We start from the raw sequence: 18809 nt of genomic DNA, 5'->3' as shown, positions 1-18809 counted from the left end.
GGATTGGACCTGCATCTCCTATGTATCCTGCTTGGCAGGCAGATTCTTTACCACTGAGCCACCTGGGAAGCCCCAAATAAACGAGAATACACCAAGCTAAAAGAAAATCATCAATAAAATGAAAGGCAACCTAAGGTATGGGAGAAAAAATTTTTGCAAATTATATATCTGATAAGGAGTTAATATCTAAAATTTACAATGAATTCTTACAACTCAATAACAAAATACAAAAAATGAAAGCAAACAATTCAATTTTAAAAAAGGGGAGTGAGTCTAAATAAACATTTTTTCCAAGGAAGACATATGGCTGTCTAACAGACACATGAAAAGATGCTCAACAATACCAATAATCAAAGAAACGCAAATCAAAACTACACTTAGATATTACTTAATATCTCTTAGAATGGTTATTATAAAAAATAAAAGACATAACAAGTGTTGGCAAGGATGTGGAGAAAAAGGAATCCTTGTGCACTCTTGGCAGGAATATAAGTTGGGTATAGCCACTATGGAAAACATTATGGAGATTCTTTTAAAAAAAATTAAAAATAAAACTATCATATGACACAGCAACTCCACTTCTGAGTATTTATCAAAAGGAAATTAAAACACTAAGTCAAAAGATATATGCACCCCCATGTGCATTGCAGCATGATTTGCAATAGCCAAGATATGTACACAACCTAAGTGTCCACCAATGGATGAATGGATGAATACTCACACACAATGGAATGTTATTCAACCATAAAAGGAGAGACATTTTGTTGTTTCCAACTATTTACACGGATGGATTTTAAGTACATTATGCTAAGAGAAAAAAGTATACAGAGAAAGAAAATACTATATGATCTCATTTATATGTAGAATGTAAAAAAAAAATATCTGATAGATACAGAGAACAGGTTCATTGTTATAAGAGGTGGGGTGATTTAAGGAATAGATAAAATGGGTGAAGGAGATCAAAAGGTACAGATTTCCAGTTGTAATATAAATAAGTACTGGAGATGTATATACCATAGTGACTGTAAGTAGCAATATTGTATTTTTTTATTTAGAAGTTGCTAAGAGAGTAGATCTTAAAAATTCTGATTACTAGATAAAAACTCTGCAACTGTGTGCATACAAATGTTAACTTATTGAGGTGATCATTTCATGATGAACACATATATCAAATCATTGTGTTGTATACCTGGAACTAATATACTGTCCAATAAAATTATTTGATAATATAAAAATCCATATAATCTATGAGTATTTGCTGCAAAGACATCTTGCCTAGGCATATGCAAATACCTGTACACATCCATTACTTCACAGTGTCGTCAGTCTTCTTGACAAGACAGAGATAGAAACAAATACTTGTTGCGTACTGTTAATACCAACAACAGAGATACACAAGCATAATGGAGAGAGGATGAATGATTGATTTCTAAAGGATGGGAAACGTTTTGGGAAAAAGTCATCTGGAATTAGAGAGCTGGAGAATGTAGACATTTTCTTTTCAAAACCTTTTCCTTTTCTTTATCCAAAAGGTAAGTAAAGTGTTCCTCTGGCTTCTTGTTAGGAAAACATAATCTTAATTTAGTGTTTGTTCTTCTCAAATCTCTTGGGGAAAAAATTTGCTGTGGGGTCAGCAAACATCAAAGACAGACTTTTTCCAAAAAATATTTCAAAGAAACTTCCATTCAAGAAAAAAAAAAAATGTTGTTAGGAATTACTCTTAAGAGACAGTTTTTTTTAACACCATAAAATTTTCATCTCAAAAATCAACAAAAAAAGAAGCAGCAGAAAACTACATTGAGCTGTAAATGTCAATTTATGGCTTTTACCTTTGTCTCTGGTATATGATGTATGAATTCAGTTGCAGGTAAAGGAAGTTTGTTATGTAGCCTTTAGTATTAAGAAAATTGTAAACACCAGTGGAGAACATAGTGCATTTGGCATCTAAATCAGACACTTTAAATACCTGTTTCTCTATATAAGAATCATTTTCTGCAATAATCATTAAGTGCAATGAATACTAATAAACACAAAAGAAGCTGAGAAAGAGAAAATCTCTTTATTGGGCTTCATACATATAAGTGTGCTTGTTAAAACAAAGAAAGAAATGAAATCAAATGAACAGTACAAAAGAGACAAAAGAAAGCATCATTCTTTAACTTTTGATATTTTAAATTCATAAACTTTATTTTTTAGAGCAGCTTTAGTTTCACAGCAAAATTGAGTAGGAAGTACAGAGAACTCTCATCTCTCATACACCTCCTATTCCTGCAAAGGCAAAATCACCCTGCTATTGGGTCTCCCACACCACAGGGGTACATCTGTTATATGCTGTGAACCTCCACTGATATATCATCATCCAGCTTCTGTAGTTCACATTAGCATTTAAGTTTGGTGCTGTATATTCTATGAGCTTTGACAAATGCATGACATATTCCCACCATTATAGTGTCACACAGAATAGTGTCATACAGGATGATTTCACTGTTCTAGCCTGTCCATCGCCCTTCCATACTAACTCATTGCAACAACAGATCTTTTTACTGTCTCCACAGTTTTGCATTTCCCAGAATACAATATAGGCAATATAGTCAGAATCACACAGTACACAGTCTGCTCAGAATGGATTCTTTCTTACCACAGCCGTTGTTTTGAACTTAGAAAAGACCATGCTGCCCTTATCCAGCCAGTGTTTTGTTTTTGTTTTTTTAACACTGACATTGTTTCAGTTCAGTTCAGTTCAGTTCAGTTGCTCAGTCCTGTCTGACTCTTTGCGACCCCATGAACCGCAGCACGCCAGGCCTCCCTGTCCATTACCAACTCCCATAGTCCACCAAAACCCATGTCCATTGAGTCGGTGATGCCATCCAACCATCTCATTCTCTGTTGTCCCCTTCTCCTCCTGCCCTCAATCTTTCCCAGCATCAGGGTCTTTCCAATGAGTCAGCTCTTCGGATCAGGTGGCCAAAGTATTGGAGTTTCAGCTTCAACATCAGTCCTTCCAGTGGACACCCAAAACTGATCTTTAGGATGGACTGGTTGGATCTCCTTGCAGTCCAAGGGACTTTCAAGAGTCTTCTCCAACACCACAGTTAAAAAGCATCAATTCTTCGGTGCTCAGCTTTCTTTATAGTCCAATGCTCACATCCACACATGACCCTGGAAAAACCATAGCTTTGACTAAATGGACCTTTGTTGGCAAAGTAATGCCTCTGCTTTTTAATATGCTGTCTAGCTTGGTCATAACTTTCCTTCCAAGGAGTAAGTGTCTTTTAATTTCATGGCTGCAATCACCATAGGCAGTGATTTTGGAGCCCAAAAAATAAAGTCTGACACTGTTTCCACTGTTTCCCCTCTATTCGCCATGAAGTGATGAGACCTGATGCCATGATATTAGTTTTCTGAATGTTGAGCTTTAAGCCAACTTTTTCACTCTCTTCTTTCACTTTCACCTAAAGGCTCTTTAGTTCTTCTTCATTTTCTGCCATAAGGGTGATGTCATCTGCATATCTGAGGTTATTGATATTTCTCCCGGCAATCTTGATTCCAGCTTGTGCTTCCTCCAGCCCAGCGTTTCTCATGATGCACTCTGCATATAAGTTAAATAAGCAGGGTGACAATATACAGCCTTGACGTACTCCTTTTCCTATTTGGAACCAGTCTGTTTTCCATGTCCAGTTCTAACTGTTGCTTCCTGACCTGCATACAGGTTTCTCAAGAGGCAGGTCAGGTGGTCTGGTATTCCCATCTCTTTCAGAATTTTCCACAGTTTATTGTGATCCACACAGTCAATGGCTTTGGCACAGTCAATAAAGCAGAAATAGATGTTTTTCTGGAACTCTCTTGCTTTTTCAGTGATCTAGTAGATGTTGGCAATTTGATCTCTGGTTCCTCTGCCTTTTCTAAAACCAGCTTGAGCATCTGGAAGTTCATGGTTCACGTATTGCTAAAGCCTGGCTTGGAGAATTTTAAGCATTACTTTACTAGCGTGTGAGATGAGTGCAATTGTGTGGTAGCTTGAGCATTCTTTGGCATTGCCTTTCTTTGGCATTGGAATGAAAACTGCCCTTTTCCAGTCCTGTGGCCACTGCTGAGTTTTCCAAATTTGCTGGCATATTGAGTGTAGTACTTTCACAGCATCATCTTTCAGGATTTGAAATAGCTCAACTGGAATTCCATCACCCCACTAGCTTTGTCCGTAGTGATGCTTCCTAAAGCCCACTTGACTTCGCATTCCAGGATGTCTGGCTCTAGGTGAGTGATCACACCAGTGTGATTATCTGGGTCATGAAGATCTTTTCTGTACAGTTCTTCTGTGTATTCTTGCCACCTCTTCTTAATATCTTCTGCTTCTATTATGTCCCTACCATTTCTGTCCTTTATTGAGCCCAGCTTTGCATGAAATGTTCCCTTGGTATCTCTAATTTTCTTGAAGAGATCTCTAGTCTTTCCCATTCTATTGTGTTCCTCTATTTCTTTGCATTGGTCACTGAGGAAGGCTTTCTTATCTCTCCTTGCTATTCTTTGAAATTCTGCATTCAAATGGGTATATCTTTCCTTTTCTCCTTTGCTTTTCCCTTCTCTTCTTTTCACAGCTATTTGTAAAGCCTCCTCAGACAGCCATTTTGCCTTTTTGCATTTCTTTTCCATGGGGATGGTCTTGATTCCTGTCTCCCGTACAATGTCACAAACCTCCGTCCATAGTTCATCAGGTACTCTGTCTATCAGATCTAGTCCCTTAAATCTATTTCTCACTTCCACTGTATAGTCATAAGGGATTTGATTTAGGTCATACCTGAATGGTCTAGTGGTTTTCTCCACTTTCTTCAATTTAAGTCTGAATTTGGCAATAAGGAGTTCATGATCCGAGCCACAGTCAGTTCCTGGTCTTGTTTTTTGCTGACTGTATAGAGCTTCTCCATCTTTGGCTGCAAAGAATATAATCAATCTGATTTCGATGTTGACCATCTGGTGATGTCCATGAGTCTTGTTTTGTGTTGTTGGAAGAGGGTGTTTGCTATGAGCAGTGCGTTCTCTTGGCAGAACTCTATTAGCCTTTGCCCTGCTTCTTTCTGTACTCCAAGGCCAAATTTGCCTGTTACTCCAGGTGTTTCTTGACTTCCTACTTTTGCATTCCAGTTCCCATAATGAAAAGGGCATCTTTTTTGGGTGTTAGTTCTAGAAGGTCTTGCAGGTCTTCATAGAGGTGTTCAACTTCAGCTTCTTCAGGGTTACTGGTTGAGGCATAGACTTGGATTACCGTGATACTGAATGATTTGCCTTGGAAATGAACAGAGATCATTCTGTCGTTTTTGAGACTTCATCCAAGTACTGCATTTCAGACTCTCTTGTTGACTATGATGGCTACTCCATTTTTCTAAGCGATTCCTGCCCACAGTGGTAGATATAATGGACATTGTTTAGATTACCAATAAATTGTGTAGATTGATAAACCATTGTTTAGATTGTTACCAGGATATAATTCAAATCAAAGCGACTTTTACTCAGTTTTATTGTTGCTTTTAAGTACTATATAGATAATCAACACTTTAGTCATTCTACCTAAAGCGGACATTCACACTTGACCTTCCCACTGCCCTATCTTCGGAAGATCACTAATAAAGACCTTAAACTTGCATCATTTTTGAAATCTGTCTGTGGAAGAATGGATCTATTAAATAGTATCCTCAGCTTTGGTAGTGTTCATTGAAGCTTCCCTGTTCTGGAATGAGTAATGAGGGGTTTGGAACTCTGTTTGGTTCACCTAGGTATAAATTGCGACTTAAAAACGATGTGAGGGATGTAACAGTATCCTGTTTAAGAAGTCCACTAGGAATGTGTGATTTTTTTATTCCGTGGCTAACCTAATCTCTCCTTTAAATCTTTAATTAAAATCTTAGCACTCTTTTAATGTTTTCCCATAGCATCTTCATTATGAATATTTAGGTTTTTATCATCTAGAGTTGGAAAAGTATATTTAGATTGATGTAAATTCTTCCTTTGAGGTCACAGTCTCTAGAAATTTGTGAAATTGTAGTGCTGAGAGCATTTTAAATATTATAGGGTTGCTTCTGTAGAAATGAATAAAGATTACTCAAATTAGAGCAAGAAAATGCTATTTATTCAGAGTTTGCTATAGCAAGTAAGTCAGCCACCATCCCCTGTGTTGGACAGACTTATAGGCAGACAGGAGATTATAGAAGTTTTATAGTAAAAGAAAGAGAAGGCTCAACATATACCCTGATAGGAAAGCTGGAAGATGGGCTAACTAGAGGGAAGATGTCCTATGAGATTGGTTAAAGAAGCGTATTTGAGTTTCTCTGGTTGGTCCTTAGCTGGAAGAGGAGGTAGAAATTAGGGAAACTGGTAGTTGGCCAAATCTTGACAGTTTGGAGTCAATTGCTATTCAAACTGTGGCTTGTCACCCATCTAGTTGTTGCAGACTGTGAGTCAAAGTTCTAGTTTTATGTACAACCTGGCTGTTATCCATTTATACATCAGTCTCTCCCTAGTCTTTGTCTTTTTCTGCAGATGAAGAATTGAAACTCTCAAAAGAAATATTACCTAAGACTGATAGAGATCCTTTTTTCTCAGTTTGTGTGTTTGTTTCATTTATCACTTAAATATATTTATCCAGTTCTAAAACTAAGTACAGCCTTCCCTGGTACCTCAGCTGGTAAAGAATTTGCCTGCAATGCAGGAGACCAGTTCGATTCCTGGGTTGGGAAAATCCCTTGGAGGAGGGCATGGCAACCCTCATCAGTATACTTGCCTGGAGAATCCCCATGGACAGAGGAGCCTGGCGGGCTACCCAGGTGGTACCAGTATTAAAGAACCCACCTGCCAATGCAGGAGATGTGAGAGACATGGGTTCGATCCCTGGGTCAGGAAGATGCCCTGGAGGAGGGCATGGCAACCCATTCCAGTATACTTGCCTGGAGAATCCCATGGGCAGAGGAATCTGGCGGGCTACAGTCCATAGGGTCTCACAGAGTAGACACAATTGAAGAGACTTAGGTCGCATGCCCGCTCCAGGCTGAACAAGCAAGAAAAAGTCTCTACTATCATGAAACTCACATTCTTTTCACACAAATAAATAGATAGTGGAATGTAAGGTAGTTTCATCTTTTCAAACACACCTCACTATGTCATACCTCAGATACGTTTATTGCTTTCTATAATTTTTTCTTTGAAAAAAATAGAACAGACATTTTTTGTTGACAGGATTTTAATTGTAAAGTATGAAAAGCAGCTGTGTGTCTATTCAGTTAGAGCCTCATATTTGTCATCACTCTTCCCCTGAAGTGAATTAAATGTTAACATCGGCTGCTGAGAAAATGTGCTCACATAGACACTTCTGTCCTTTACCTGTATTGCTTTTAAAGTGCATCAAAGGGGAACACTCAGGGAAATGAATTTGTTGCTTTGCCAGATCTTTTGACATACAAGACTCATAAGATGCTGATATCATAGTTGTAAACTAGGCAGACTAAAAATGTCTTTATATAGATTATTCATCCTTGTAATTTTGAGGTGTATGTGTTTGATGAAGCTACCTTGTCTTTATAGAATGTGGAGTCAAAGATGTTTTTTGTGGGGAAGATATTTTTATTCCCACAAACCTGAGAAAATTACAGCGTGAGTTAATTGAGGGGGTATGAATGTTTTAAAGGAAATACTAGAAAAAAATTAGAACATAGCTATGGAGGTACATTTATCCATAATGGGGAATGGTGCTATTTGCTAAGTAAACTAAAGCAGTGTTTGTCAAACTCCACTGTGAATCAGAATTATCTTCAAATTCAGTAAGTCAAGAGTGGAGTTCTAAACTGCATTCATAACATATCAACAGGCAATGCTTGTGATAATGATGTTGCTGGTCTGGAAACCAAACTTTTAGAACCATTAGAGGAGACCACTCATTGTGCAATGTAGTCTTGTCTGCTTTGGAAGTCCACCATGCGTAATCGATCAAGTAGCTTAAGTCAGTTTAGGATTGGACCAAATAAAGTACAGGCCCTAAGGATGAGATCAATTTATTTGGCTTGACAATGAGAAATAAACAGGATTTTGCCTTGTGTGGAAAATCAAATTTTCAGAAGTTAATATTTGGAATAAATTGGCTTTTGAGAAGAAAACCAAGACTACTTTCTTACTAAAGAGATTTAACACTATATTTATAGAGGTAGAATTAATAAACATAAAGTTATAAAGGTCTTAAATTTCCATAAGCATAATGGGTTCAATTTATAGTTTGAGCATATCCAAATTCTTATAACACTTAAGCAAATAGGATTTTCCGTATTAAACATATTGTAAAAAATGTGATTTCTAAAATGAATGTCTTTTTACCAATTCTGTGGATAAAAGAAGATTAAAACAACCAAACTCTTGAGAGTTCAATTTGCAATCTCTATAAATTTTTCATTATCTCAAAGAGTTACATTCCATTACTTAAGAAACACTGAAAGAATTGTGAACATGATTACATAGTGGGGATATAAATTTTAACTCAAATAAAGCCTTTGGCCAATCTAATTAATAGTCTTTATTTCTTGAGCCTCTGAGGCAATTGGAATGTAAATATTATCCAATGATCTCATCTCCATTTTAGTGGTATAAATTTTTCAAGTCTTTTCATCAATAAGACTATTACATTTTCAAAATTAAATATCATTGTGACTTGTGGTTTCTATTTTCCAATAATTTCACCCAAAGATAAATCAAATAACATATACTTTCTGTGTTTATTTATAATTAAGTCTATAGTGGTGCAGTGGTAAAAGAATCCACCTGTCAATTCAGAAGACCTAGATTAGATCTAGGTAGGGAAGACCCCTTGGAGAAGGAAATGGCCACCCCCTCCGTTATTCTTGCCCGGAAAATTCAATGGACAGAGGAGCCTGGAGAGCTAAGTCCATGGGGTCGCAAAGAGTTCACTCAGATACAACTGAGTGACTGAGCATTTATGCAAATGTGTGACTAGACTGAATTTAATTTCTTAGCCTGCTTTACTTTGTTGGTTCTATTTACCAAGTTCGGTTCATTAAGGACTTTTTTTTAATCTCAAAATTTCCACAGACTCAGGATTTGTGAAACCCAGTGGATTATATAGCCTCATGAAAATTTCAGTGCACTGAGGAAAAATGTGTTCCACAGCTCTGGGTGTAAAAAACTCATATTTTTAAGTGTTCTGAATCAAGTAAAAAGTGACTCTGAACTCTTACTGTAGTGGATTCTGAGAAATTCAACCTTATTCTTATTGTGTGTAGCCACAAACATATGGAGAGCTTTCATACTGACTGAGCAAAAACAGAATAAGAAACTCTAAACATCCGCGTCATGTTCTCAACTGGATACTTATTAGACCAACCCAAGCCTCCAGGCAGGAGCTTCCTGGGTGGCTCAGATGGTAAAGAATCTGCCTGCAACGCGGAGGGCCTGGGTTCAATCCCTGGGTTAGGACGATCCCCTGGAGGAGGATATGACAACTCAGTATTCTTGCCTGGAGAATCCCCCTGGACAGGGGAGCCTGGCAGGCTAGAGTCCATGGTGTCACAAAGGGTTGGACTGACCGAGCAACTAAGCATAGCAGAGGCCACTAGTCAAAGCCAGCCTTCCGTAGCTCTGTGTTCAAGTCTTCATCTGGGCTTCTTTCCTCTGGCTCCAGGGAACAAGCCTCCTCTTAGATTCTCAGCATCTTTATTTCTCTACAGCAGACATCCTGTGCCTCTTTGGGTACACTCTGGAAATGGGTTACAATTTATTTTCAGTTGCTGATACCACCCTCAACACCATAATTTCTTCTACTACTATCATAGGGAAACAATCTCCATACTGTGGCAATTTTAGTTTTCATGCTTAATAGGTGTGAAATGTACATTTTAAATGGTATAGTTCTAAATATCAGCATGTTCATTTTCCAAACAGAGAAATTCTTAGATTCTTGCTTCTTGGTTGGGTGAGCTAATAAGACATGGATGGGAGTGGTGAGGAAAGGAAATATAAAACTCATTTTCTATTCTATAGCAGTGCAAGATAATATATATTAATAAATCAATTAGCCAATTGCACATGTGTATGTGCACATGTACTGTAGCATAAGGGAAGGGAGAAAAAGAGAGGAAAGAAAGAAAGAAAAGAAAGAACAAAGGAAGGAAGAGATAAATACTAAGTTATTCTATTCAGGGTCTTCTATCTCCCTCTTCTAAGATCAAAGCTTCTTCCCATATCAAATAACTTTCTGATAGAAGAGTTTCCTTTTTGAAAGAACCTGAGGGAGATGTTCATTAACTGGGCAATTTTTCCATAATAATTCATAGCTAGAGGCCTTTATTCTTCACTTACATTCAAGTTTCTATCCTTTTTAACAAATACAAATAAATCTCCAGAAGAATGGGACTCCCCAGGAATCTGTGATGGAAGACAAGTGTTTCCTCCATCTCAGGGCTATGCTGTAGAGTTCATAGTAACCACATGACTCTTACCATCTTAGTTTGGAAATGGCTGAAAAGATAAAATGAAAATATGCTCACCCTCTTTGGTATTTTTAAGTGACAGTTATGTGTCTTTTCTTAAGGTACAAAGCACTAGGATATTATCCTGATCAGTAAAAAGAGGAGCATTATCCCTAACAGATAATACATTATCTCCTCTTCTATCCAGAAATATCAATATAATTAATAGAAATTTCACTAACTTTTATCTAAATACCAGGTAATATTTTGGGGTATAAATCTGATATCCAGACACTTGGCATTCAATTCTCTTTAGCATTCTTACTTTTAAAGAAAATTTGGTTTTACTGAAGTCTTACCCAATTACTCTGAGAGCTTAGCAAAGTGCTTAGCACATTTTGTGAAGGAACATAATATTTTATGAATGAAAAGGAAATAGATAACACTGTGTATGGCTAAACTGAGCCACCTTCTGTATCCCAAACCTATCTTCTCATTTCATTTTTCCTAGATAGCACAGTAATTATTGATTATTTGAAGTAAATTGCTTTATGTTTGTCTTCCTATTGATTGTAACTTCACAAGGGCACACCTACGTCTATCTTCTTTTCTGTAGCGTCACCAGAGCTCCAAGGATAGCTTATGTTCAGTAAGCATTGAATGAATAGACATTGGCTGATTCATTAACTCCATGAATGAGTGAAATAAACAAATAGAATAGTGAAAAGGAGAATTCCAGGGGAAATGACTGAACAGGTAATTAAAGACCAGATTACTGCTTTATCCTTCTTCCAGTGTTTCTAGACAGTTGAAAAATGAGCAAAATGATTTTAGCATCTCTTGTTTCAGACATAAGGTAAAGAAGTGGATCGGGGAGAAAAGCAAAGGTTGAAATCACAGAGGTGAGGCTGACTTTCTCTTTTCCTGACATATTTTGATATAATTTCTCTCATCCTACTCTCTTTTGCCAATACAGATCCTTTTCATTCTCCCATGCTCTGCTCAATTTTTTCCTAGCATGTTTCATGTAGTCACTGTGGTCTTTACCCAGCTGAATTCCACCTATTCTTAATTGATGGGATGAAATAATCAAATATTTATCAGAAGTTTAATTGATTATGGTGTCTTATTTTATATGTCAATCTTACTGGGCTATGGGGTACCCAAATATTTGACCAAATAGTATGCTGAGTATTTCTGTAATGGTATTTTTACATGTGATTTATATTTAAATTAGTAGACTGAATAAAGCATTATCTTTCCTAAAGAGGGTGTGCCTCATCTAATCAGTCAGAGATCTGACTAGAACAAAAAGGTTGAGTTAGAGGGAGCTTCTGCTGCCTCACTTCAAGAGCTGGGAAACAGTTATTTTCTAGTTTTTGAACTTGGACTAAATCATCAGTTCTTCTTGACTCTCGAAACTGTGGGCTTTCAGATCAGAGTTCCAACATTCTTGAAACTCCTGGTTCTCAAGATTTTGGACTCTGGCTGCAACTATACTATCAACTCATCTGAACCTCCATTTTGCAAACTGCAGATCATAGGACTATTTAGCCTCCATAATAACATCAGTCAATTCTTTATAATGAATCTCTTACAGATAGATGAATAGATAGATACATCCTATTGATCCTGTTTTCTGTTTCTTGGGAGAACCTTGACTAAAATACCAAATGTTTCAAATAGTTTAATTTATTGACTAGGAATTGAGAAGGGCTTCCTTGGTGACTCAGATGGTAAAGAATCTGCCTGCAGTGCTGGAGACCTGGGTTCGATCCCTGGGTTGGGACAATCACCTGGAGGAGGGCATGGCAGTCCACTCCAGTATTCTTGCTTGGAGAATCCCCATGGACAGAGGAGCAGTCCATGGTGTTGCAAAGAGTTGGACACAACTGAGAGACTAAGAACAGCACAGCACAGAAATTGAGGAAAAAACAATAAATTCTTTAATATACAGAATGTGAGAGCATGAAGACTCAATTTGATGTCTAGCTTCTACTATTTTTAACTTTGTTATCTGAGAGTCAATTTTCTCTTAGGCTAAATCTCCTCATCTCTGAAATGTATATTGAAATTCCTTGCCAATTTCACAAAATTGTTAGGTTAAATAGTTTAGATACATGAGAATTTATGATGCGATAATTTATGGAACTTTCTATCAGTCTTGTGTGTGAGTAGCTTCTAATCCTACTTCACTCAAACGTTAATGAATATAAGTAAAATTAAAAGCAATAGTCTTTTAAATAAAAACCCAATCAGTCTTATTTCTACAAGAGAGTGAAAGAATCATTTTCTCTTTAGAAGAAGGTCTTTAGGTAAAGACTAAAACCTAGCTTTTATTCCTTTCCTTTAGGCCCACACCCCTTTTACGGACCAATGATCTCAAAGGGAAACAAGACAAGGAAACAGAAAGTAATTTTTCTAGAGGTCTTCATACTATGGCCTGCCAGCCAAGTACAAACTTTTACCTGTGTTTGTATGGCCTGTGGAATAAAGATTTTTTAAACAGGTGAATATTTAGAATCAATTTGATCACAAAGAATACTAACTTGAAAGAGCAATTAAGCAAAATGTTATTCAAAAATGTTCAACTCTCATCTGTGAACTTTTTTCACAACAAAAAAATGTGCAATTATAAATACTTTGAATTCCATCAATTATAAATATTGTAGAAATTTGTTTTCTCTCTTGTCGTATGAATACCCACATAGTATGTTTTATTTTGCATCCTGGCTCACAAAGCCTATAATGTTTACTGTGTCTGTACACACAAAACAACTTCCCTGATAGCTCAGTTGGTAAGGAAGCCACCTGCAATGCAGGAGACCCTGGTTTGATTCCTGGGTGGGGAAGATCCCCTGGAGAAGGGAACAGCTACCCACTCCAGTATTCTGACCTGGAGAATTCCATGGGGTCGCAAAGAGACAGGCACGACAGAGAGACTTTCACTTCACTTCCTTTCACACACACACAAATATTGCCTTCTCTTAGCCTAGAGCGATGAGTCAGATTTCTTTACTTCACTTATTATTTCCTTCTGACATCAAACTGTATCAAATCGGGAGGTCACTACTTCTCTCAACTTTCAAGTATAAGATGAGAGTGATTGACTTCTTCCAAAGAAAAGAAGCATTGGAACTACCAAACTCAAGGGAGAATAAAGACTCCACAGGAAGTGACTTCCAAACGAGAGAAATCCGAGCAGGCCAGGAATCCAAAGGGGTGAAATTTAAGAGACTATACTGTTTAGGATCTTTCTCTTCACCCTGATTGTGTCAGCCTTTACTACCATCACCCAATAACATCTCTTGGGAGCCAATTTATCCCTGACTCATATCTGCAACTGTCAGAACTGTAACAAAATGTGAAGGAGGTAGAGAGGAGCTTTCCTTAGCTAGTTACTAACATAGATTCATAAATGATAAATATAAAGCTCACATGCTTTCATCTAGCAACCACATTTTGAGAATTTATGACAAGGAAATTATTTGAGAGGATAAAATTTTATATGCAGACAGATAAATATTGGAATACATATATAATTGCAAAAAACCCAGAGTAATCCAAACGTCTAATAATAATAAAATATTTGAATTAAGGAAATTCTGATAGAATTATATTTAACCATTTAATTTGCAGTTATGAGGACTACTCCCAAAAATTAAAAAAAAAAAATTATAATATGATGTTGTTAAGTGAAAAAAAAAAAAAACTGAAGATAAAGTGATATTGCAAGTCAAACATTCCATATATAAGTTACAATAGAAAACATACTATGAAAGTAAAGTAGCTTTATTTTAGAGAAGTAAATAATGTTAAACTAGGGGTAGTTCTTTAAACTTCAAAATTTCATTAGTGGTACATCTGCTGTTGTTGTTCAGTCACTAAGTCATGTCTGACTGGTTTGTGACTCCATGGATTGTAGCATCCAGACTCCCCTGTTCTTCACTATCTCCCAGAGTTTGCTCAGATTCATGTCCACTGAGTCAGTGATGGCATCCAACCAAACCATCTCATCTTCTGCTGCCCTATTCTCCTTTTGCTTTCAATCTTTCCCAGCATCAGGGCCTTATCCAGTGAATCGGCTTCTTGCATCAGGTAGCCAAAGTATTGAAGCTTCAACTTCAGCGTCAATCCTCCCAATGATATTCAGCATTGATTTCCTTTAGGATCGACTGGTTTGATCTCCTTACAGTCCAATTCTTCTAGCACCGCAATTCAAAATCATCAATTCTTTGGTGCTCAGCCTACATTTGAACCTTTAGCAAAAGCTGATTCAAACCTACATCTTTTTAGAAATTTGTAAATTTCCTTGTATTTCTGAGACAGATGAATAGGAGAGTTACTGCAAAACTGAGACAACTAAACAGCCAGAGGCGCCATGAGAAAAAAAAAAAGAAAAGAAAACTGCAGAGATAGCTTGCTGTATCTGATTTATTTAAGAACAAGTCAAAGGATTTGATATCTTACAGTGGTTTTAGTAATGGTCTAGTGAAAGTGAAGGCATGACTGTAAAACAGAAATCCTAAGAACACACCGAGATGAACTCTAAGGAATGACAGATACTGATGTTGAGAAGTAAATCTTTTTGAAGAGTCAGTGGCCTGAAGTGGAGTAGGAATGAAAAGCAAACACCACCACAGCCACAACCCAGAGCAAAACAGGTGTTTACCTTAATGTACTCTGGGAGCCAAACAGTGAGTTTTAGGTAATATGTTGTCTTTTTGGATACATGTGAGTCCCCTGAGTAAGGCTCTTAATTTGAGAATGTGCCAGTGGGCATTACAGAGATTTATCCAGGTCTCTGCTCTTGTGCTCGATTCACTTAGGCACACTAACAGTAGGCAACCCTTGCTTACAGTGGTATTTTTACTTTTTATAAGTACATTGGTTTCAGAAAGCTGCAGGTCTATAAAATAGAAGGATTCCCTTCTGAAACTGCATTAAATGGTAGGACAACTCTGTAAAATATTAAGCTGTGGCCTTAGAAAGTCTGTCTGGTAAAATAAATAAAAACCTTTATGACTAGAAGCACACATTAACTAATTTCATCATTTAAAATAATGATGTTCTTGTTCATGTGTGCCAATATATGTATTCACACATACATGTGTGAACATATACATCTCAAATATGTGTGTGTGTGTGTGTGTGTGTGTGTGTATAAAATGAGTGAGTAGAAAAGAGAAAGATTAGATTAATTCCAGTGAGTCTAGAATCCACCCATCAATATCCTTAGCATTTCAGCATCATAAATAGAACAAAACTCTGTGTTACGAGAGAATGTGAATGGGTTGTTATTTATCATTGCCCTCTAAAATCTTGGATTTAATCACCTCAACTTCTAGAGAACATGAGCTTCTTTAACTTCTTTTCCCATGCCCCTACTTGAGACTCACATATTATCTAAAAACAAAACAAATTAACATTTAACTTTTACTGAAGCATTTTCCACCCCCTTCAATTCCTCTACATCTCTCAATTATTATTAGACTCTTAGCATCAGCATTTGTGTTCCTCAGGATGTGCATTCACAGCCAGAAAACTTCTAAAAATATTGAGTTTCTACCAAGAGTTGATCTACTAATTCCTTCTTTATGCTGGCTGTCTATGAACAATTTATATGAGATTCTTTTGCCTACATTGCAGTATCCTCCCCTATAAGATCCAGGCAGAGATGGAGAAGGGGACCTTTGTGAGTAACTCAATTCAGTAGTAGATTGTGTTTAAATGCCCGTCTATGAAAAACTATGACAAAGGGAAGGAATGTTTTCTTTACAGCATGATCAGTCTCTTTACTGTAATTTAAATTAATTACAGTTATAGGATAAAGGATAAAGTGAAGTCACTCAGTCGTGTCTGACTCTTTGCGACCCAATGGACTGTAGCCTACCAGGCTCCTCCATCCATGGAATTTTCCAGGCAAGAGTACAGGAGTGGGTGGCCATTTCCTTCTCTAGGGGATCTTCCCAACCCAGAAATCGAACCCGGGTCTCCTGGGATAAATGATAAATTGATTGCAAAAATTAAATTGAGTTAATATGATCCTTGAAGGTGAATATAACCCACTGGAATTATAGCCTTTATGGATATATATGTGTAATTTAAGTAAATGTTATTTATTTATGTATATATATATTATCTAAACATATTGTTTATCACATAAATATATTTGATGTTTTATATTATTTTCTCACCACTAGTTAAAATATACTTTCTGCTATGCATAATGATAAAAATATTGATTTTGCTAATTGATAAGTTATTTAAAATAATAAACTATTATCCTCTGTACTTTTATGGAAAAAATAAGTAATATTGGAAATAGAGCACAATTTTCTGAATCATATTTTTTTTTTTTGCTGGTGAGTATAAATATACTATGCTGCTTTTCAGTTTCCCACAATATATTTACATTTTCCACAGTTAATGGGCAAGGGACTATTTTTAGTTTTTGGCAATTAGAAAAGAACATGTTTATATGAATATTTTAATTTTTGTTTTCTTGGGTACCCTTGTGTGAATTTCTTGAGATGGTATTCTAGGAGTGTATTTTTCTGGGACATAAACCATGGGTATTTTCAACTTCTTTAAATACTGTCAAAGGGTTGCATATCTGCTCACAGAAAATTAGAATTTCCATCCTTACACTTGGCATAATCAGGTTTTTAATGCTATCCAACATTAATTAATAAATAGTCATTTTAATTTGCTTTTCTCTGATTCCTTACTAGATTGGGCACCATTTGATTTTTCTTTTTTGTGAAATATCTTTCAATGATTTTTATCCTTCATTTTAACTGTGGTTTCTACTTATGCATCATGATTTGTGAGAAGTCTTTATATCATCAGTTTAAAAGCCTTTTGTTGTTTTATGTGTTATTTCCCCAATCTAGTATTACTTTTACACTTCCAATGTATATTTTGAAATATAAACTGTATGAATTTTAATATATTTGAACATAATGATCATTTCTACCTGCACTGATAACATGAAAATATTTTGTTATGCTTCAGAACCTTTGCTGTTTAAAATTTTTGTGTAGGTCTCTAATCCTTCTGGAATTGGTTACCATGTATGTATGTATTATGCAATCCCACTTCTGGGCATACACACCGAGGAAACCAGATCTGAAAGAGACAGGTGCACCCCAATGTTCATCTCAGCACTGTTTATAATAGCCAGGACATGGAAGCAACCTAGATGCCCATCAGCAGATGAATGGATAAGGAAGCTGTGGTACATATACACCATGGAATATTACTCAGCCGTTAAAAAGAATTCATTTGAATCAGTTCTAATGAGATGGATGAAACTGGAGCCCATTATACAGAGTGAAGTAAGCCAAAAAGATAAAGAACATTACAGCATACTAACACATATATATGGAATTTAGAAAGATGGTAACGATAACCCTATATGCAAAACAGAAAAAGAGACACAGAAATACAGAACAGACTTTTGAACTCTGTGGGAGAAAGTGAGGGTGGGATGTTTCAAAAGAACAGCATGTATACTATCTATGGTGAAACAGATCACCAGCCCAGGTGGGATGCATGAGACAAGTGCTCGGGCCTGGTGCACTGGGAAGACCCAGAGGAATCGGGTGGAGAGGGAGGTGGGAGGGGGGATCGGGATGGGGAATACGTGTAAACCTATGGCTGATTCATGTCAATGTATGACAAAACCCACTGAAATGTTGCGAAGTAATTAGCCTCCAACTAATAGAAAAAAAAAAAAATGAAGTAGGAATTCTTTTGCATTTCCTTTTTTTTTTCTTTTTTTGCTGTGGGTACTAATTATATCAGTTGTGTGGTGACTGTGTTCTTTGTCCACTTGCTCTGCCATGCTACATATCACAAAAAGTTCTGTATATATGGGTATCCTTTTTGTTTCTATATGCTCTATACCATTGTGCTATTTTGCTATTTTTTCCTTTTTTTCCTGATTTCAATACAGTTACTCCTAATTAAGATTTAAAGGGTAGAAAAACATGAAGGATAAAAAACTCACCAATAATCACAACTAATATTTGACACATACCTTTTTTTACTACCATGTATATATTAATATTTTTTTCCTCTATGAAAAGTGAAGTGTGAGCGTAGTTTACATAATTTGACTGCTTTTAAATTGACAGTAATTATCTTAATTTTCTCCTGTCATTAAATAATTTTCTAAATCATAATTTGTAACATCTGACACTTTTTCCAATAGAGGGTATCATCATTTATTTAATTGTTAAATAATGGCCCTTTTTCTTGCTCTGTGATTTCAAATTTTGAGCCTTACTAAATAAAACCTTTTGAAGCAGGCAACAGATATATTACTAGTAGTATTTTACTGATGAG

Source organism: Cervus canadensis, chromosome 11, assembly GCF_019320065.1.
Source record: "Cervus canadensis isolate Bull #8, Minnesota chromosome 11, ASM1932006v1, whole genome shotgun sequence".
Lineage (NCBI taxonomy): Eukaryota > Metazoa > Chordata > Mammalia > Artiodactyla > Cervidae > Cervus > Cervus canadensis.
Note: the sequence above shows the minus strand (reverse complement) of the source record.